Here is a 23,119-nt window from a genome sequence, read left to right on the forward strand (position 1 = left end):
CTTGGGCTACAAGTAAAGCTGACTCATCTAGCTCTGGATAAGATTTGCTCTCATTGTCTTCGCTCGAAGACATAGGATTTGGTTGAGCATCACTTCAGTCACTCTGACTTTGTTCACTTGGACCCCACTTAACAGTACGGTGGTTCCTATGACTCAACAAAGAAGAAAAGGAAACTACAAAACAACTATGTCTTCGCACTCCATAGTCTTCACATGAATGTCTTCTCATGTCATAATCTTCACTGTGAATGTCTTCATAGCCCACTATTGTCTTCAATGTCTTCACACATTTTTAGGGGTCATCTCTGGTAGGTAAACCGAATCAATAAGGGACTACTACTTGTGTTATCCTGCAATTCTCACTAACACATTAGTCCCTCAACCAAGTTTGTCGTCAATACTCCAAAACCAACTAGGGGTGGTACTAGATGCACTTACAATCTCCCCCTTTTTGGTGATTGGTGACAAACTGGTTGAAGTTTTCAACGGGGATAAAAGTATGTGAAAGTAAAGGATTAAGGCATTGTCTTCATAAGTTACAGAAGGCTCCCCCTGAAGATGTGCATATAAGTAGTTTGCTTTTGAATGCAAATGCACATTGCAGGTTTTGCTTTGTGGAGATCCTCTTCAACTTGCGAAGACAATTCATCATGCATATAAACAGATAACAAAGATAATGACATGCATAATGAGAAATGGGCGTCTGCAGAATGACTTCATGGGGAATTTATCATTGCATCACAAAGTAGAAGCAAAAGGTAGCAGACGACCATCAAGTTTAAGTGTTACAACTCAAAAGCCAAATTGTTTCAAAACGAGAGTTGTAAAAACTTAGCAAAAATAATGCAACCACCCATATGGAACCGCTTGAAGACTATCAACCTCATATGCTTCTCCCCCTTTTTCAGAAATGACCAAAAAGGTTTGAAGACATAGAGGATCTACTCGTTCCCAGTTGGAGTAGAAGATGGAGTAGGGTCGACGTTGGAGTTTGGTGGTGCAGACGGGCCTGACGCAGAATCTTGATGCGGTGCAGCCAAAGTCGGTGAAGTGGTGTCGTCTTCTTCATCGACGACTCTTGCAACAACAGTTGCAGCCGAAGACAAATATTCATAATCTTCAATAGATGGAGTGCGACGCCAGCTTGCATTCTGTGGAGGCCTGGAGTCAAACTTGAAGTTCTCTGTGAAGCCATCTTTGCGAAGATCTTCTTCAGGGCAAAGCATTGTGAGGCTCTTCCAGGACCGCCGACAGGCTTCATGTGCAACAAATGAGTTCTTGGTGGCCAAGTTGCGAATGTGATTAACATCCACCAAGAGACTCTGCATCTGATGCTTCAGCCAGTCATGATGCCTATCCTGCTTTTGATGTAAAGCTACCAGAAGCTCACGGTCATTGAGGACACGGGGACGCCTTTGAGGCCTTTGAGCTATTGTGCTGGCAGTGGCTTCAGTATTAGCATGGTGTGGCACTCTCATGTTTCCAGCCAGAGGATAAGCAGGTGTTGCAGCATTGGGCACAAGGATCCCTTCAATTGGCTGCGTGAAGCTTTGAAATTCGGCATTCTGAAGGTGGAGTGGCTTCTTGGCAGGCTCAGGGTAGATGGCTTCAATGGACATATCAACTTCAGGCAGAAAGACGACATGGTTGTGCGCTGAAGGCTGATAGTCAATGGTGGAATGAAGCTTAATCAAACGCATCACCCATGGAGCATAGAATTTCAGGCCAAACAGATCAATCCCGGAAGCAGCAAGTTGGCTGATGAAGAAATCCCGAGTATTGAATCTGATGCCATTGATGATATAGAATACCAAAGTCTTCATAGCGCCTTCAAGTTTAGCTTCAGAAGAATATCCTTTGATAGGCCAGAGAGTATGCCTCAGAATATGGTCCACTGTGCGTGGCAGGTACTCAAGGTCCTTCACAAAGAATTCCTTTGGATATTCGGCGTCTTGGGGCAATGGCTTCATCATGCTGAGCATTTGACTCATGTTTGGCTCCGGCTTCTGAAAAATGCTCTGCAGCTCATTCTGATGAAGCTGACAACCAGGTTCATATGACTCACCTGGAGTGGGCAGGGAAGTAAGCTCGATGATATCCTCAGCTTTGGCTTCGTGATGAACATCACCTGTCATCCACTCAAGGACCCAAGTCTTCAGATCCCTGTTGTACCCTCGAATATGTAGAGTGGCGTAGAACTGCAGCAGGAGCTCTTCATTCCAATGTTCCTTGTCAGTCGCGAAGGGCAGAAGTCCAACATCCCTAAAACAGTCAAGGGCTTCCTCAAGACATGGCAGCCCAGCCATAGCATCACAGTCCAGACGCTGGTGCGGAGAAATCCGGTCTTGGTTGTAGAGGATGCACGAGTAATAGCTTCGCTGCTGATGGCTCCAAAACCTGTCTGGGGAGATCTTGGGCTTCATGTAAGGGTTCTTAGAGTTGTCAAAGAATGTATTGTGCTATCTGAAGTTGTGCACGCTGAACGAGCCCTGTGTTGTAGCAGCACTTGGAAGCCTTGGCAGCCTAGGATTTGGCTTCTGAACTTCAGGCCTCTGCTCCACATGATAATCATATTGTGGCCCGGGAGCAGTGGGTGGAACCATAATGGGCCATTTGACTGTGACAAGCTGGCCTTCTCGATTGAATGCGTTTTCCATTGTATGAGGCCTTGGGGGGTGGAACAGCGCCATCGGAGGTGATTGGCGTCACAGAGGCTTCATCATTCACATTGGCTTCAGTGGCATTGTTGGTGGCAGCCTCATTGTTTTCAACCTCCATCTATTCAAGGACTGGAGGGTCGGACACGATCACATTCACTTCATGAATGACTGGATCACTTGCAGGGGGTGTGGCTTCTCTTTCTTCTCCTTTATCATCTTCTTTATCATCGGTTGATGCAGCCGGAATGTCTTCAGCAACTTTGGCTTTAGACTCAGAGGCGGACGCAGAAAGGGTGGCTTCGGGAAACACTTGACATGCGACTGAGCTGTGTTGCACTTCCCCTTTAGGAATGCTTGACATGGGGACCTACGGCTTGAGGCCTTTGCGAAGCCTGCGAAATGCTGGCGACGCCTTTGGAGAGGGAGTGGTCTGCTCCATGTAGTTGTCATCGTCAAGCACCGGAGTGGTGACTTGAGGTGGTGGTGTTCTTGGTGTCTCATCTTGCAGAGGGGTATCTTGTTGTTGTCGCTCAGCCCATGAGTCATCTTGAGCAATTGGCGTCAATGGATGACCAATGCTAATGAGTTCACTGCTCGTGAGAGCAGGAGATGATACCAACTGGGGCTGGAGCTGAGGAAGGACTACATCATCATGCACATTGTTTTCTTGACCAATGTCTTTAGCTGCGTTGGGGTCAACAGCTGGAACTTCTTCACTTTCTGTGGAAGCAGGCTCATGGATCACTAGGCGACGTTCACGGTTGGTGAAGGCAGGGAGAGCAACTGAAATGGGTTCAACGTTGAGGGGCTCTATGGCAGTAGCACGCTCTTTCTTGGAAGACTTTGAAGCCTTTGTCTTCAATTTCTTCTTGAAGGGAGCATCATCAGAGGTGTCTTTGTGCTTCCTCTTCCTGGCTTCGGCTTCAGCTTGCCTTGTCTTCTTCAGCTCTGAAGCTGCTGAGGTGACCTTTGGCTTCGAGCCAGTCATACTGGCAGGGAAGACAATGCTAGGTTCTTCCCGCCGTTGTGCTTCGGGTTGGGCCGCAGCAGACTTCTTCTTTTGCTTGGCAGCCATTCTGGGGTCGATGCCAGGACGCCCAAGTGCCTTTCGCTTCTCAGCTTCATTATGTGCTTGAACACATTTCGGCGCATAGTACTTCATGCGCTCCCGTGAGCCTTTGGCTTCTTCACGTGTGCCATCCGGCCTTGGAGCAGACGGACCAGGGTTGAAGTTGAGTCTGAGATCCTTCTTGTTCTTCGCAGCTGACTCTTTTGCGAGTCACGACACCATAATAAGGATGATGGGTCGGCATTCTCAGGCTTCGGTCCTCGGACCATGCAAGGATAGAAGCCTTGGGCAATAGCTTCAGGCTTTGACTTGGGTTGCTGATTCTTGTAAAGAATATCGCCCCACGGGCGCTTGATGGCATTCTTCTCAGCATATTCAGCAGTGACGAAGTTATACTTGAACCACTGTTCTGCCCAATATCTTTGGATCCATTGGATTCTGGTCTTGCACTGATTGTAGTTCTCCTCTGGATCGGTCTTGTACATCTCATATAGATCCGGAGGCAGATCTAGAGCACTATTGCAACGGTGTTGCCTGCCACCTTTCCTTGCTGATTTCTCAGTGGCCATGATATTCAGACAGATAGGCTTCAGAACAGTGAATGGCTTCCGTCTACTTGTCAAGCAAGAACTAGCTTCAGGGGAGTGAATATGATGCTGTAAGAATTCTGCAAATGAATGCAGACTATGAGAACCAAGGGATTCTCCCACGGACATGTACCTGTGCCAGCATTAGAGATGTGAGGGAAGGGGAAGAGGTCATATGCATTCTCAGAAGATTTTGAAGCTAAATCAGTTTGAAGACAATGACCTCATAGTGCGAAGACATTCACTTATTTGAAGTGAGTTGGTTCCAGATTTGTACAAATCCAGGAATAAGTACAAGCATAAGTGAACAACTTGGCAAGATATGAGATTCAGAAAGAGACAGATCCAGATTTGGAAGTGTAGAAACCACTTTTGGTTGAAGTGGATGGATTTGAAAGATCAAAAAGACTGTAAAAAGTGAGATTTAATTACCACAGATGAACTGCTAGATGAGGCAGATGAGAGGCCGAGCAGTCCAATCTCCCGTGCCCTAACTTGGCGGTGGAAGACACCTACGGCGGCGGCGGAGAAGACGAGGTCCACGGCCGGCGTGAGGACGGCGGCGAAGAGGTCGCGGCAGCTAAGCGCTTCGTCTCCGGCGTCGACGCGAGCTAGCGGTGGCGCTAGGGTTTGAGCGAGGTAGCAAGGTGGAAGAGGAGATAATGACCGCGCGGTGTGGGTATTTATAAGGTAAAGGGCTGCACAGCGCAATTATGCAGGTGCCCCTGGTGGTTCACATCTGATGGACACGTGGCATGCATGTAACGCATTGGAAGTTGTTCCATGTTCCCACGCACGCCTGGTTTGGCGGGTGGTCATTCCGGCTTCTCCAGTATTCACGCAAAAGAGATATAGCATTAAAAACAGGTTTAAATGTGTGTCACTGTATCTTCAGCTGACAAGGACCCAGTGAAGACATTCGACACGTTTCAACAGAATGCATATGACTAGACAGATAGAGTTTGAGGAAGAAGCACAGAAGGGGTTAGGGTCCGATCACATTCACTTAGTTCAAAAAAAATGCAAGTTTGAAGACATAGCTATAAGTGAATGCTGTAGAGGACTGAACACGCATATATATAAATATATCAGTATAAGACCAAGTCAACATTGCGAAGATAAACCGTGAAGTCAAATCAATGTTGAAGACAAACCAAATGCGAAGATAATGCAATTATGACGCCAAATGAAAATCTTTGAAAAAGTTTGGTGGTGGCGTTACCCACCGTATAGGAAGTATTAGACCCAGACACGGCGCACAATTGTCGTGGCGCTCCAAAGATAAATTCCGCGTTAATGTATTCACACGTGTATGTCTTCATTGATTGAAGATATACGTTACTTCGTGTGTTGCACATCTAAGTCATCAACATGCATAAGCGTTAGGATGTGTGTCCAATCACAGGACATTTGAGGATTCTAAGATATTTAGCTCACACCACAACTTGCAAAACCTTTTCTCATCCAAGGGCTTTGTGAAGATATCTGCCAATTGCTCTTCAGTGTTGACATGATGATATCAATACCTTCCTTCATGACATGATCTGATGTAGGGTGGAACCCTATATAGCCGATCTTTCACGAAAGGAGCGGATCCCAACTAAGAACACGAAGAACGCGAGGGGAAACACGAGGGGGAGACACGAGAGAATCACTCAAACCAACAAGAACAATCACACATGTGCTAGATCCTCGAAACACAAAGAGATACACGATCCAAATCCAACAAGGGACGATACATAGGTAACCGGTTCTTCTCCGAAAGGAGGTCTTGAGGGGGGCCACCCAAGAGGGGGTCTTGAATCCAACGTGGATCGTCTCCGAAGAGGGGCCGCAGTCTCTCTTGAGGAGGAGAATCCGTATGGATGAGCAATGCTCTATCTCACATATGAGCTAAACCAATGCTAACCCTAGAAAGATGGAGGAGAAGGAGTATATATAGTCTAGGGGGTCGAAGGGGTACACGGGCCTCGGCCCTTACTGTGCGCAGACAGGGGTGGCCGGATCTCCAGGCGACGGGCCGGATGTCCGGGGCTTCAGGAGGGGCCGGATGTCCGGGCTTGGGGGCCGGATGTCCGGGCTGGAGGGCAAAACTTCTGGATGTTCTGTAGCGTGGCGTCGGATGTCCGGGCTTTTGGCCGGATTTCCGGGATAGGGCCGGATGTCTGGGCCCTGTAGGCTTGGGCATCTGGGTTGTTGCTGTTGTGGTTGCTCCAGGGGCCGGATGTCCGGGGACTTGGCCGGATGTCCGGGGCCTGGAAGGTGAACTTGCCCGTTTCCGTTGGTTCTCTTCATCCGTGAACTTGGCGGCTTGTCCGTCTTCACATGCATCCTCGGGAGGCTCCTCTTGACACCTAATCATGCATAGCATATCGGACTTAGGTAGTAGCCATGTCTCGAGTGGATCATATGTGATATCACTAAGGAAGGAAGTCACCTCGTTCTCGAGAGCTCTAGCTCGTGCTCGTGTCATAGGTCCTCTTGGCTCTTGATGAGACGATGGTAGGTCCATGGGGATGACCGTAGGATGCTCCGCATCATCTCCCCTCCCTTGGGAAAGATCCGACCATGGATCGAAATCCTCATCACCATGGTACGAGGATAGATCTTTGATGTTGAAGATGTCGCTCACGGAGTACTTGTCGCGTGGGATGTCGATCTTGTATGCGTTGTTGTTGTAGCGTGCAAGCACCTTGAAGGGTCCATCCGCTCGGGGTAGTAGCTTGGACTTGCGTTCCTTGGGGAAGCGATCCTTGCGAAGGTGTAGCCACACAAGATCTCCAACATTGAACATCATGGGTTGCTTGTTGACGTTGAGCTTGGTCGCGAGTCGTTGTACTTGGCGCTCGATGGTGTTTCTTGTATCTTCGTGCATCTTCTTGAGGAAGTTGACTCGGGCACTCGCGTCCATGTTTGTGCGCTCTTGTAGCGGTAGAGGTAGAATGTCCAATGGAGACAATGGGTTGAAGCCATAGACGACCTCGAAGGGGGACTTGCCGGTAGTCGAATGTCTTGCACGATTGTAGGCGTACTCGGCGATGGGTAGGCACTCCTCCCACTCCTTGATGTTCTTCTTTATCAACACGCGTAGTAGAGTGGAGAGCGTGCGGTTGGTCACCTCCGTTTGGCCGTCGGTTTGTGGATGGTATGCCGAAGAGAACAAAAGCTTGATTCCGAGCTTGGCGCACAATGTCTTCCAAAAGTAACTCAAGAACTTGACGTCGCGGTCCGAGACAATCGTCTTTGGCACTCCATGAAGGCGCAAGATTTCCCTACAAAACAAATTTGCAACATGTGAAGCATCGTCTATCTTGTTGCAAGGAATGAAATGTGCCATTTTGGAGAATCGGTCCACAACAACAAAAACGGAATCCTTGCCATTTCGAGTTCTAGGCAAACCAAGCACAAAGTCCATGCTAATGTCTTCCCATGGGTGATATGGAATTGGAAGTGGCATATAGAGGCCATGAGATTGAGCTTTGGACTTAGCTTTGCGACATGTAGAGCATCGGTTGGTGAAGCGATTGACGTCGCGGAACATCTTGGGCCAAAAGTAGTTCTTGGAGAGCGTAGCAAATGTCTTGTCGCGTCCAAAGTGTCCCATGAGTCCGCCTCCATGAGATTCCTGCAAAAGCAACAAGCGAAGAGAGGACTCGGGGATGCAAAGTTTGTTAGCTCTCATAAGATATCCATCTTTGATGTAGTATCGATCCCAAGAAGTATGCGTCAAACACTTGGCATAAGGAATAGAAAATGTAGGATCATGCTCATACAAGTCTTTTATATGCTCAAAGCCAATGACATTTAACTCAAGTTGATTAACAAGCATGCATATACGGGAAAGTGCATCCGCCACAACATTTTCCTTACCTTTAATATACTTGATGACATAAGGAAACGACTCAATGAACTCACTCCATTTAGCATGACGCTTGTTCAACTTAGTTTGACCCTTAAGGTATTTAAGCGTTTCATGGTCGGTATGGATGATGAACTCATGAGGGCGTAGGTAATGTTCCCATTCATGCAAAACTCGCACCAAAGCATATAGCTCTTTGTCATAGATAGGGTAATTGAGTTGCGCTCCGGAGAGTTTCTCACTAAAATAAGCAATTGGGCGCTTCTCTTGCGTTAACACACCTCCTATGCCATTACCACTAGCATCGCAATGAATTTCGAAAGGTTTGTCAAAGTTGGGTAATGCAAGCACGGGAGCATGAGTAAGCAAATTCTTAAGCTCATTGAAAGCGATATCTTGAGATGTTCCCCAAACAAACGGTGCATTTTTCTTACTCAAAGCATGCAAAGGTGAAGCAATGGTGCTAAAATCCTTCACAAATCTGCGATAGAAACCGGCTAAACCAAGAAAACTACGCACTTGTTGCAAATTGGTTGGTTGGGGCCAAGTTTTAATAGCATTGATCTTAGATTCATCAACATGAACACCCTTAGAAGATACTACGAAACCCAAGAAAACAAGCTTATCAACACCAAATAGGCATTTTTCCATATTAGCATAAAGTTGCTCTTTTCGAAGAGTTTGTAGCACGGTGCGAAGGTGGGTGACATGCTCTTTGAGAGATTTGCTAAACACAAGGATATCATCAAAGTAGACAACAACAAATTCACCAATGTAAGGGCGAAACACGTAATGCATAAGACGCATGAAAGTACCGGGTGCTTCCGATAAACCCATAGGCATGACTAACCACTCATATAGACCAAACTTTGTTTTGAAAGCGGTTTTCCATTCATCACCCTCTTGTATGCGGATTTGATAGTAACCACTTTTAAGATCAATTTTGGAAAAGATAGTGGCACCGCAAAGTTCATCAAGCATATCATCAAGGCGTGGAATGGGATACCTATAACGAACGGTGATAGCATTGATAGGTCTACAATCGGAACACATGCGAAAGCTACCGTCTCGTTTTGGCACAAGAATGACCGGTACGGCACAAGGACTCAAACTTTCACGCACATGTCCATGGTCTATGAGATGCTTTACTTGCCTTTGAATTTCTTTGGTTTCTTCGGGGTTGACGCGGTAGGGCGCTTTGTTTGGAAGCGGCGCTCCGGGGATGAGATCAATTCGGTGCTCAATGCCTCGTAGTGGAGGTAGACCCGGAGGTAGCTCATCGGGGAAAACATCTTGGAATTCCTGCAATAAAGAAGATAACACCAAAGGTAGATCGTGAGAGTTGTTAGTTTTTGGTGCCTCATCCTTGCACAATAGGACATAGTGTAGGACACTTGATGGGTTCTCACACACTTCTCTCATCTCACGTTTGGTGGCAAATAGGACTAAGTTTTTCTTGTCGCTCATCGTGGAGGCACTCAATTTGGGCTTGTGGCGCTCACTCTCTTTTTGGTGGTTCACTCTCTCACTATTCTCTCCACGATGGGTGTTTTGCTTGTCGGCGAGCACTTGGCTTGGAGACATAGGACGTAGCACAAACTCTTTCCCTTTCATCTTGAAGCTATAGTGATTTGTACGCCCATTGTGAATGACACCTCGGTCAAATTGCCATGGCCGTCCAAGAAGGAGGTGGCACACGGTCATCGGAAGGACATCACACTCCAAAGTGTCTTCATAGGCGCCGATCTTGAAAGAGACTTGTACTCTCTGCTCGACTTGTATGGTGCCGGTGTCGCTTAGCCATTGAACCTTGTAGGGGTGCGGGTGCTTCATCTTGACCAATTGGAGTTTGGAGCATAGTTCTTCACTTGCCAAGTTATGGCAACTCCCTCCATCGATGATGACCTTGACGGACCGTCCATTGATGCCGGCCTTTGTGTGGAAGATATGGCATCTTTGATCTTCGTCTTGTTGATGTTGAAGAGTCAAGACCTTGGAGACAACAAGAGCGGGACTTGAGTCTTCGTCACAAAAGATGTGATCATCTTCTTCTTCATTGTTCACTTGTCGGTGCATGGCCACTTGCTCAAGAGCTTCCATTTCTCCTTCACTCATGGAGTCGTAGGTGCCGTCGTCGTTGAGGATCATGGTGCGCTTGTTTGTGCACTCGAAGGACTTGTGGCCTCGGCCTCCGCATGTGAAACATTTGATGGAACTTGTCTTGATGGTCTCATCGGTTGGAGTAGATGATGATGAAGCTTTCGGCTTGAAGTTGCTTGTAGTAGGAGGACGACTTGAGCTTGTCGAAGCTTTCTTGTAACTTGACTTGTCGCCATTGCTCGTGGTGGGAGTCGTCGAAGCTTGATTGTTGGAGAGGCCATAGGACTTGGATGAGAACTTGGCATACTTGAAGTCGTCTTGTACTTGCCGTTCCGCTTTGGTAGCTTGATGCACTAGCTCGATGAGGTTCGAGTATGGTTGGAAGTCGGCAATCTTCTTGATAGGGTGATTGAGTCCATTCAAGAAACGTGCCATAGTTTGCTCATCATCTTCTTTGACATTGGCTCGTATCATGGCAATCTCCATTTCCTTGTAGTACTCTTCAACGCTCTTGGTTCCTTGCTTGAGTTGTTGGAGTTTCTTGAAGAGGTCGCGGTTGTAGTAGTTTGGCACGAATCGTGCTCTCATGACATCCTTCATTTGTGCCCAAGTGGTGATGGGTGGTTCACCTCTTGCCGCATGGCGCTCAATGACTTGTTCCCACCAAATGAGGACGTAGTCTTGGAATTCGAGGGATGCCATTGCGATTTTCTTCTCTTCTTCGTAGTTGTGCAAGCGGAAGATTTTGTCAACCTTCAATGCCCATGATATGTACTCTTCGGGGTCATTGCTTCCGGTAAACTTGGGCATGGTGAACTTTAGCTTGCCATATCGTTGCTCTTCATTGTGTTGGGGTCGGGGATGATGACGCCCATGTCGGTGAGGATTGGCAATCTCATGTCGCTCTTGGCGAGGAGGGTTGTCTTCCTCATGTTGCTCTTGGTGAGGAGGGTTGTCTTCCTCATGATGCTCTTGGAGAGGAGGTGGTCCATTGTCTTCTTGCTCTCGATGGACTTGACGTTCTTGTCTCGCATGAGGAGGAGCTTGTCGATCTTGACGAGGAGCTTGTCGATGCACACGTGCTTCGTAAATCCTTTCTTGAGCTTCGTCGCGAAGTGCTTCTTGATGTAGTCGAGCTTGTCGGCCTCGATTGGCTACGGCACGACTTGAGTCTTGAAGAGCACGTTGCGCCTCAAGTGCTTGAGCTTCACGTAGTTGTCGTTCTTGACGTTGCGCCTCGGCGTCTTGTGCATCTTGATGTTGTCGCGCTCGCTCCTCTTGTTCTTGTTGTCGTTGGCGTTGCCGTTCTTGTGCTTGTGCGAAAGCAGCTTGGTTGTGACGATGTCGATGCTCTTGAGAGTCGGTGTCGTGTAGAGGATTGCGGTTAGCTTGACGGTCTTGACGCGCGGCACGACGAAGAGTGTTCGATGTCGGTGTACTTGAACCGGAGATGGTGTCGTCGTAGTGTCGACTTGAGCGGCTCCGTCTTGACGAGGACGAAGTTGTAGAAGAGCGGACCATCATGGTTCGGATATCTTCTTTGAGGGAACTCATGGATGTGTCGAAGTAGTCTCTTGTACGTTGCTCAGATTGTCGTAGATCGGTGGCGAGGTTGTCGATGCGATCGCCCAAAGCAAGTTGTTCTTGATGCAAAGCTCGGTGTGCACCAAATAGTTGAGTCTTGGTGACGTAGGATGACATGTCGTCGTCTTGCTCCAAGAAGAGTGGATTGGTAGAAGTACTTGGCCTATCCATCATTCCAAACAAAGATATGTGAGTGGGAGAAAGAGAAGAACCAATACCAAATGTACCTTGACCGATGTTGAAAATGGATCAAAGATCACTCCAATGTGTATCAAGGGAATAGCACAATTGGTACCGTTTCTTGTCGGTTCTCACACCTACACAAGTAAAAGCTTATGGTGGAGCTTGGTTAGGATGGTGGCACAAAATTTGATGCAATTGTAAGTGAGACTCAATAATGTTGGAAAAGATTCACAAATTTGCAAATGCAACAAGTAGACCAATAGCAAGATATGGTACACGGAAACACACACGCAAATAGATAAGTGGGGTTGGGCAACCAAGGGTGAGCCAAAATGTGGAATCCACCAAGATGCTCTTGTTGCACAACACTAGAGAGACGCTAGCACGATTGCACAATAGGCGGATACGAACTTGTGCACAACCTACTAAGCAAAAATGCAACGACTTCTATCCCAAGTATGCTATATGTATGATGTTTCTATGCTTTGATCCAAGATGATCGAGTATGACAATCTTAATGTTGTATGATGCTATGGTTCTTGCTTAAGCTCTTTGCTTATCTTTCTCCTTTTGCTTAAAAGCTTGTTTGGCTCTTTGTTGTTTGAGCGCTTTTCTCATGCAATGCTTCACGAACCAAGATAGCAATTGTGTATGCGAAGACAACTTTTGTGACACAAGATATGATACCAAGATATGCAACTCAATGATGGTATGTATGCTATGTGAAGTATGAACACTAATGTGCACAAGTCACGTTGCCGGCAATACTCAAAGGCTAGTCTTGATGGGTAAGCTACGCAAAAGTAAGGCCATGGGTTTATCAATGCAAATGCAAGAGAGTATGATGATATCGCTATACCAAGATGATATGAAGGTGAAGGTGATACCAATGTAATGTAGCCGTTCGTAGTAGTCCTTGGCGAAGCTGAGCGGTGGTGATGTTGTTGCCGAACCGTGCCTAGATAGCCAAAACACAATAGGACACGGAAACCACAACTCAAATTCTCAAAACAAAACGGGTCAAAATTGTCGGAGTTGGTAGCGGGAAAGGCTATGGTGGTGCTATGCGGAAGTGGTGGTGGTATGCGGAACTGTATGTGGGCTCCGGAAAAAAATTGGACGAAAGTTAGGCGGTAAACGGAGTGGAGAATGGAGTTGATGCTGTCAGGAGCCGGATGTCCGGGCTGATGGCCGGATGTCCGGGCCGGGCCGGATGTCCGGGCTGGTCGGGCCGGATGTCCGGGCTCGGGATCCGTGGATGAACACCGCGTGGAGAGGTCAAATCCGGGGCAAAATTCGGAAGATTTTGTGGATGGAAATTGGGGAAAAGATGGGGAAAAGCTAGATCTACCTGCAACACACGAAATCCGCGGATCAAATCCAACAAAACTTCATCACACCAACAAATCACAAAAAAAATAGGGGAAATTTTCGGGTTAGGACGAAAAACAACAAAATCAAGCTAGAAAACAAAGAGAGGGGGCTCCGAAATCGTGATCAACGTGGCTCATGATACCAAGATGATGTAGGGTGGAACCCTATATAGCCGATCTTTCACGAAAGGAGCGGATCCCAACTAAGACACGAAGAACGCGAGGGGAAACACGAGGGGAAGACACGAGAGAATCACTCAAACCAACAAGAACAATCACACATGTGCTAGATCCTCGAAACACAAAGAGATACACGATCCAAATCCAACAAGGGACGATACATAGGTAACCGGTTGTTCTCCGAAAGGAGGTCTTGAGGGGGGCCACCCAAGAGGGGGTCTTGAATCCAACGTGGATCGTCTCCGAAGAGGGCCCGCAGTCTCTCACGAGGAGGAGAATCCGGATGGATGAGCAATGCTCTATCTCACATATGAGCTAAACCAATGCTAACCCTAGAAAGATGGAGGAGAAGGAGTATATATAGTCTAGGGGGTCGAAGGGGTACACGGGCCTCGGCCCTTACTGTGCGCAGACAGGGGTGGCCGGATGTCCGGGGCTTCAGGAGGGGCCGGATGTCCGGGCTGGGGGGCGGATGTCCGGGCTCGAGGGCAAAACTTCTGGATGTTCTGTAGCGTGGCGCCGGATGTTCGGGCTTTTGGCCGGATTTCCGGGCTGGGGCCGGATGTCCGGGCTGGACGCTGGATGTCCGGGCCCTGTAGGCTTGGGCGTCTGGGCTGTTGCTGCTGTGGTTGCTCCAGGGGCCGGATGTCCGGGGACTTGGGCGGATGTCCGGGGCCTGGAAGGTGAACTTGCCCGTTTCCGTTGGTTCTCTTCATCCGTGAACTTGGCGGCTTGTCCGTCTTCACGTGTGCATCCTCGGGAGGCTCCTCTTGACACCTAATCATGCATAGCATATCGGACTTAGGTAGTAGCCATGTCTCGAGTGGATCATATGTGATATCACTAAGGAAGGAAGTCACCTCGTTCTCGAGAGCTCTAGCTCGTGCTCGTGTCATAGGTCCTCTTGGCTCTTGATGAGACGATGGTAGGTCCATGGGGATGACCGTAGGATGCTCCGCATCATGATCTCTGAGAAAGTGATGACGGATCTGAATGTGCTTTGTCTTTGAGTGCTGAACTGGATTGTTGGCAATCTTGATGGCGCTTTCATTGTCACAGTAGAGTGGCACATGCTTTAGGTGGATGCCATAGTCCTTGAGAGTTTGCTTCATCCATAGAAGCTAAACGCAGCAAGACCCAGCAGCAATGTATTCAGATTCAGCAGTGGAGAGGGATACACAGTTCTGCTTCTTTGAAGACCAACAGACAAGAGATCGTCCAAGAAAGTGACATGTGCCTAATGTGGACTTGCGATCAACCTTGTCACCAGCATAATCAGCATCTGATAATCCAACTAGATCAAACTCTGAGCCCTTTGGATACCATAATCCTAGTGTTAGGGTGTAAGCCAAATATCAAAGAATCCGCTTAACAGCTAAGTGATGCGATTCCTTTGGTGCCGCTTGGAATCGGGCACACATGCAAACGCTAAGCATTATATCAGGCCTAGATGCACATAAGTAGAGTAAAGAACCAATCATGGAGCGGTATACCTTTTGATCAAACTCTTTACCATTGTCGTCGGGGCCCAATTGGCCTTTGGTTGGCATTGGCATCGTGTACCCTTTGCAATCTTGCATTCCAAACTTCTTCAGGCAATGTTTGAGATATTTTTCTTATGAAATGAAGATGCCATTGCTCTGCTGACGGATTTGAAGACCAAGGAAGAATCTCAGCTCACCCATCATGGACATCTGATATTGCTCTTGCATCATATGCCCAAACTCATCACAGTATCTCTTGTCAGTGCAGCCGAAGATAATGTCATCCACATAGATTTAGCATACAAATAGTTCACCATCATATGTCTTCATGAAGAGAGTGGGATCTAGAGAACCAGGTTTGAAGCCTTTGCTCTTCAGGAAGTCTTTGAGTGTGTCATACCAAGCTCGAGGTGCTTGTTTGAGGCCATACAGTGCCTTGTTGAGCTTGCATACCATGTTAGGACGCTTTGGGTCTTCAAAACCAGGTGGTTGTGCAACATGCACTTCTTCTTCAATTTTGCCATTGAGAAAGGCGCCCTTTACATCCATTTGGTATAGAAGAGTGTTGTTGTGGTTGGCATAGGCTAGGAGTATGCGAACGACTTCAAGTCTAGCCACGGGGCAAATGTTTCATCGAAGTCAATCCCTTCAACTTCTGTGTAACATTGAGCAACGAGACGAGCCTTGTTTCTGACAACTTGACCATGCTCATCGTGTTTGTTGCAATAGATCCATGTGGTGCCGATGATATTGTGCTTGCGAGGATCAGGACGCTTTACTAGCTCCCATACATTGTTCAGCTCGAACTGTTGAAGCTCTTCTTGCATAGCTTGAATCGATTCAGGTTCCATGAAGGCTTCATCAACTTTCTTGGGTTCAGATATAGAGACAAATGCGAAGTGCCCATAGAAATTTGCTAGTTGTGTTGCTCTAGAACGAGTGAGTGGACCATGTGCATTGATGCTATCAATTATCTTCTCTATCTGTACTTCATTTGCAACACGAGGATGAACTGGACGAAGATTCTACCCTTGCTGGTCATTGTCTTCATCTTCAGCATTGGCTTCAGGCTGAGAGTGTCTTCGGGCTGATTAGGTGCAGAAATGATGATTTCCTCTTCAGCCGGTGCCTCTGAAGGTATGATTTCTCCAGTACCCATAAGCTTGATAGATTCACTTAGTGTAGCTTCATCTAGCACATTTGGCAGGTGCTCTCTTTGCGAGCCGTTAGTCTCATCGAACCGCACATCCACGGTTTCAACCACTTTATAGTGAAAGAGGTTGAAGACTCTGTAGGAGTGCGAGACCTTTCCGTAACCAAGCATAAAACCTTCATGTGCTTTCGGTGCAAATTTTGAAGTGTGATGCGGATCCTTGGTCCAGCACCTAGCACCAAATACTCTGAAATAGCTGACGTTTGGCTTCTTACTAGTCAGAAGATCATATGATGTCTTCTTTAGAAACTTGTGAAGATAAACACGTTGATGATGTGGCATGCAGTATCAATGGCTTCAGGCCAGAACTTCCTTGGAGTCTTGTACTCATCAAGCATCGTCAGTGCCATCTCAATGAGGGTTTTGTTCTTACGCTCCACGATGCCATTCTGCTGAGGTGTGTATGGAGCTGAGAACTCATGTGTGATGCCCAATGTATCAAGATAAGTGTCGAGGCCGGTGTTCTTGAATTATGTGTCGTTGTCACTTCGAATGTGCTTGATCTTGATGCCATAGTTGGTCATCACACGGTTGGCGAATCATCTGATGACATCCTACACTTCAGTCTTGTAGAGAATTATGTGCACCCATGTATATCTCGAGTAATCATCAACAATGACGAAGCCATAGAGGCAAGCAGTGGTAGTGAGGGTAGAGTAGTGAGTAGGGCCAAATAAGTCCATGTGAAGCAGCTCGAAGGGGCGTGTCGTCGTCATGATTGTCTTCGAGGGATGCTTAGCCAGAGTCATCTTTCCAGCTTCGCAGGCACCACATAGATGATCCTTCTTGAACTTGACGCCCTCGATGCCTATGACATGCTTCTTCTTCGCGAGAGTGTGTAAGTTCCTCATGCCCGCATGCCCTAGCCTTCGATGACATAGCCAGCACTCTGAAGCTTTTGCTAGAAGACACACGGCCAGCTGTGGTCCTGCGAAGAAATCTACCATATACAGATCGTCTTTTCGATACCCTTCGAAGACAGGAGATTTGTCAAATTCCATAAGCACAAGGCAACGATATTTTCCAAATATCACAATCATGTTCAGAGCACAAAGCATTGAGACAGACATTAAGTTGAAACCAAGGGATTCAACAAGCATCACTTTATCCATGTGCTGATCACTTGAGATTGCAACTCTACCTAGGCCCAATACCTTGCTTTTACCAGTGGCAGCAAATGTGATGTGACTTTTGTCAGACGGACGTAGGGTTGAATCCATAAGGAGACTTCGATCACCAGTCATGTGGTTAGTGCATCCACTGTCCATAATCCACTCAGAAGCCTTTGGTGTCGTACCCTACAGTGCAGTTTGGGGGATAGGCTTCACCAAGGGAAATGTGAAGCATAAACATTTGACGAACAAGCATATTATCAAAGTTCAGATCCTGGTTAGGGTAGATAGGATGTTTGTCAACAAATCCTGGGACGAAAGACATAGTAAGACCATTTTGGCATTTTATCTTGCGTCCCACAAGATGTTTTAGGTCCCCAGCATAAGCATCAGAAGCCTTTGATTTCTGGCTAGAGACCTTTCCCTGCAAAAGAGAGTTAATTTTTCTTAACCACCCACATCTTTAGGGGTGGCTTAGAAGCAATGAGTCTAAGTGCAGCATCTGAGAACTTTGGCTTTGGAGCCCTAGCAAATAGCCTTGCAGGAGGTGAATAATATTCATAAGAATAAGCAGAAAAGTTCTTGGTCTTATGAACATAGCGGTTTGATGAAACATGCTCATATTCATAAGTCTGAGTATGGTTTCCCTGGAACACATTGGCGTTAGGGTGACTCTGGTGAGTCCTCTGTCTGTATGAAGCCTTCAGACCATATGAAGCCCTTGGTCTGGGGTTTGTCTTCTTCCCAGGTGGTGTCATGATGACATTCACGGGAAGCTTCTCAAGACAACTTTTGGGCACCCAGATCTTCTTCAAAGGTGGTCCATTCCTGCAGTTAGTACCAATATACCTGGCAAACACTTCAGCATTCTGATTCTTAAACGGTTATAGTTTGCATCAAAGGATTCATCAATGATAATCGGGTTAGCACAAGTGAAGCCAGATAAGGTAGATGGATCCACTGAAGGTTCTTTTGCACCAACCCATGTGGTTTTGGGGTACTGCTCAGGCTTCCAGTATGAACCATCAACATTCATTTTCCTCTCGAACCCAACACCCTCTTTCCTAGGGTTTCGGTTTAGAATCTGTTTCTTGAGGACATCACAGAGTGTCTGATGCCCTTTGAGGCTTTTGTACATCCTGTTTCAAGCAATGTCTTCAAGCTAGCATTCTCATCAGCAATGGTAGTGGTATCCTCAGTAGAGGGGTTAGTGACCACATCAGCAGTTGAAGATATTGCAATAGTAGCAGCAGTAGAACATTCAGCAACAGAGACAGCATTATCACGCTCAAGACATTTTAAACATGGTGGCTCGAAACCTTCCTGAGCGGAACTGGTCTATTGAGCGTGAAGTGACTCTCCTTTTGAAGATCTTCAAGAGTCACTCTCAGGTTCTCAAGTTCTTGCTTCCTTTGAAGATAATCATAGGAAAGCTTCTCATGAGTAGCTGAGAGTGTTTCATCACGACTTTCAAGTTCCTCATACTTAACGTGAAGGTTTTTAATGTCTTCAATTAAGGACTGAGTTCGAGTCATTTCCGCGTCCAACAGGTCATCGCTTTTGTCTAGCAACTTTTGAATATGTTCCATAGCAGTTTGTTGTTTAGTTGCAATTTTAGCAAGTGTTTTGTAGCTAGGTTTAGATTCACATTCAGAGTCATCTTCACTGGATGTTTGAAAGTAAGCATCGCGTGAGTTTACCTTGGCACCACGTGCCATGAAGCGGTAGGTAGGAGCAGAGTCATCCTCATCATTAGCATCAGCGTTGGTGACGAGGCCATTGTCTTCAGTGTTGAAGATGGACTTGGCGACATAAGCTGAAGCTAGAGCCAGGCTTGCCATACCTGAATCAGACTCCACCTCCGCCTCCTCAGATGTAGACTCCTCCTCTGAATCCATCTCCTTGCCAACAAACGCACGAGCCTTGCTGGATGAGCTCTTCTTGTGAGATGAAGACTTTGATGAAGACTTTGAAGAAGACTTTGAGGATTTCTTCTTCTTGTCATCAAAATCATATTCCTTGCTCTTCTTCTTCTTCTTCTTCTTCTTGGTCTCATTGTCCCATTGAGGACACTCGTAGATGTAGTGACCTGGTTTCTTGCATTTGTGGCATGTTCTCTTCTTGTGGTCACGAGTAGAAGCTTCATCATTTCTTGAGCTGGATCTTGAAGACTTTTTGTAACCTTTCTTCTTGGAGAACTTCTTCACGAGCATAGCTAGTTCCTTTCCAATGTCTTTAGGATCACCAGAACTGCAGTCAGATTCTTCTTCAGATGAGGAAACAACCTTTGCCTTCAAAGCCCGGGTTCGGCCATAGTTGGGGCCATAGATATCTCTCTTCTCAGATAATTGGAACTCATGTGTGTTGAGCCTCTCAAGTATGTCAGACGGATCGAGATCTTTGAAGTCAGGATGTTCTTGAATCATCGGGGCCAGGGTGTCCAATAAGCTGTCAAGTGATCTCAGAAGCTTCTTGACGATTTCGTGCTTGGTGATCTCAGTGGCGCCAAGTGCGCGAAGCTCATTTGTGATATCAGTGAGGCGATCAAATGTGAGCTGGACATTCTCATTGTCGTTTCTCTTGAAGCGGTTGAAGAGGCTGCGAAGAACATCAATCCTTGAATATCTCTGAGTTGAGACGCCTTCGTTGACCTTGGAGAGCCAGTCCCAAACTAGCTTCGCAGTTTCCAGTGCACTCACACGGCCGTACTGTCCTTTGGTCAAATGACCACATATGATGTTCTTGGCAGTAGAATCCAGTTGAATGAACCTCTTGACATCAGCAGCGGTGACACCTTCACCGACCTTGGGAACGCCATTCTTGACGACATACCAGAGGTCGACATCAATGGCTTCAAGATGCATGCGCATCTTGTTCTTCCAGTAGGGGTAATCAGTGCCATCGAAGACAGGGCATGCAGCGGAGACCTTGATTATCCTGCAGTCGACATAGCTAAAACTCCAGGTGGTTAAACCGAATCACATAGAACAAGGGAGCACCTTGCTCTGATACCAATTGAAAGTGCTAGTTATCGACCAGAGGGGGTGAATGGGTGATTTTTATGAAAGTCTTCAAAACACGAGGTCTTTGAAGACAAACAGTAGAAATGAACCTATTGATATGCAGTGGAAGGTACACTACACTACACAAGCCATAGTCAAGTAAGCAATGAAGTGAAAGCACGAAGACTATCAGCAGCTAGGTAGTATGGATCAGGATGGAAGACAGTATGCAGCCAAACAATAAATTGTCTTCACACAGTGAAGACAAACAGTGAAGACAAACAGATCAGACAAGCAGGCAATGAGTTCACGAAGACGATCTGTAAAGTAAAGGGAAGTAGAGGATGGAACCAGTTGCTTGGTGAAGACAAGGATTTGGTAGACCGGGTCCAGTTGCTGTGACAACTGTACGTCTGGTTAGGGAGGCTGGGATTTAACTCAGAAGACCGCGTCTTCACCTTATTCCCCTTGAGCTAAGGACACCCAGTCCTCACCCAATCACTCTGGTAAGTCTTCAAGGTAGACTTCCAAACCTTCACAGACTTCGTTCACCGGCGATCCACAATGGCTCTTGGATGCTCAGAACGCGACGCCTAACCGGCTGGAGGATTCACAGTCCTCAAGTGTAACAAGTCTTCAGATCACGCGGACAGAAAGACTTCAGTGATGCCTAACACTCTTTGGCTCTGGGTGTTTTGGGCTTTGTCCTCGCAACGATCCCTCTCTCAAATGCTTCGGAGCTGGGTTGCTCTCAAACGACAAAAGCCGTGACTAACTCCGAGCAGCCACCAATTTATGGTGTAGGGGGTGGGCTATATATAGCCAGGAGGCAACCCGACCTGATTTGTCCGAAATGACCCTGGGTCACTAAGGAACCGACACGTGTCCAACGGTCGGATTTCAAACAGACGCGGCAGCTTGACTTGGGCTACAAGTAAAGCTGACTCATCTAGCTCTGGATAAGATTTGCTCTCATTGTCTTCGCTCGAAGACACAGGATTTGGTTGAGCATCACTTCATTCACTCTGACTTTGTTCACTTGGACCCCACTTAACAGTACGATGGTTCCTATGACTCAACAAAGAAGAAAAGAAACTACGAAACAACTATGTCTTCGCACTCCATAGTCTTCACATGAATGTCTTCTCATGTCATAATCTTCACTGTGAATGTCTTCACAGCCCACCATTGTCTTCAATGTCTTCACACATTTTTAGGGGTCATCTCTGGTAGGTAAACCGAACCAATAAGGGACTACTACCTATGTTATCCTGCAATTCTCACTAACACATTAGTCCCTCAACCAAGTTTGTCGCCAATACTCCAAAACCAACTAGGGGTGGCACTAGATGCACTTACACTGTTGTCACTCCCCATCCCCACCAGGGTGTCCAGGGGCCTAGCCGCGCTCGTCCATGCTACCCCTGCTCACGAGCGCGAGCCGCGGAGGCCCCTGCAGCCGGATCGGGCGTCATCACCGCGTCCGCCCGCCGTTGCCTCACTGTTGCCACTACAGCACCGATGCCTCCCCGACCCGTACCGAGCTCGCCACCGGCCTCCTCACGGTGAGCCTCCTCCGCCCCCATTTTTTCCCTTGCGCATTCGTGCCTCTGGCCGCGCCTGCTCATCGCTAGCCGCGCCCACCCATCGCTGGTCATGCTCGCCGTGAGCCCTTGCCCGCCCCGGCCGTGTCTGCCTACGCCTGCTACGCCCCCTATGCGTGCCCGGGCCACGCCCGCGTTCGCCGCACCCCGCGCCTAGCTCGCGCGCCTGCTTGCCGCTGCTCGGCGCCATTGTGCCATGCCTCGTTCGCCCCCCCCCCCGAACGCTTCTCCCGCACGCTCGTGCGTGGCTCCGCCCATGTCGCTCCTGCTCGCGCTGTTGCCTAGTGCCGTCCCTGCCCCGCGCCACTTTCGAGGGCACCTGCCCTGTTGCTGCTTTTGTCATCGCCGCCGCCTGCAGCCTCGCCTCGCCCGCGCGCACCCCCACCATGTTCGCGCGCTCCCGCGGTCGCTCCCCGCCTCCGGCCGGCCGAGCCCACTTCCGGCCACCGCTGGCTGCCGTCACTGTCGGCCGGGTCGTGGCCATGGCCACTAACTGAGCACGCTCGTGCACACAGCCGCACTGGGGTGGCCTTGTGCCACTACCAGCGGGCCCCCGCATCGTTTAATTAGAGTGGCCTAATTAGTTTAGGCAACAAACTAAACCCCAAACCCCCACAGACTAATGGGCCCCGCTGGCTAGCTAACAAAATTAAACCCGTGTTAACTGGTGTGTCTATGACATGTGGACCCCCACAACTAATTGGACTAATTAAACAATCTGCTAAACAAATGATCCTATGACACCTCGGCCCCACTTCCTTGATTTGACCAGTCAACACAGTCAATGTCGACTATTGACCCCGCTGACTCAGCACCCCCCGGCCCACTGTCATACACTCTGGCTAGAGTAACACTAGGTAACAAAAGTATATTCTGTTTTTAATTCAAATTTATAATAATTCTAGAAATTCAATAAAACTTTGGAAATTCATAGAAAATAAAACATAACTCCGATGAAAATAATTTATATATGAAAGTTGATCGGAAAAATGAGACGAATCTGATTATACTATCCACATACCTATCACATGCCTCTAACACTACAAACATGGAACCTTCCCCTCCGGTTTGTGTGTCCGATAACTACGTGAAGCCAGGAAAATAATCAC

The sequence above is a fragment of the Triticum aestivum genome, chromosome 2D (assembly GCF_018294505.1).
Source record: "Triticum aestivum cultivar Chinese Spring chromosome 2D, IWGSC CS RefSeq v2.1, whole genome shotgun sequence".
NCBI classification, from domain to species: Eukaryota; Viridiplantae; Streptophyta; class Magnoliopsida; order Poales; family Poaceae; genus Triticum; species Triticum aestivum.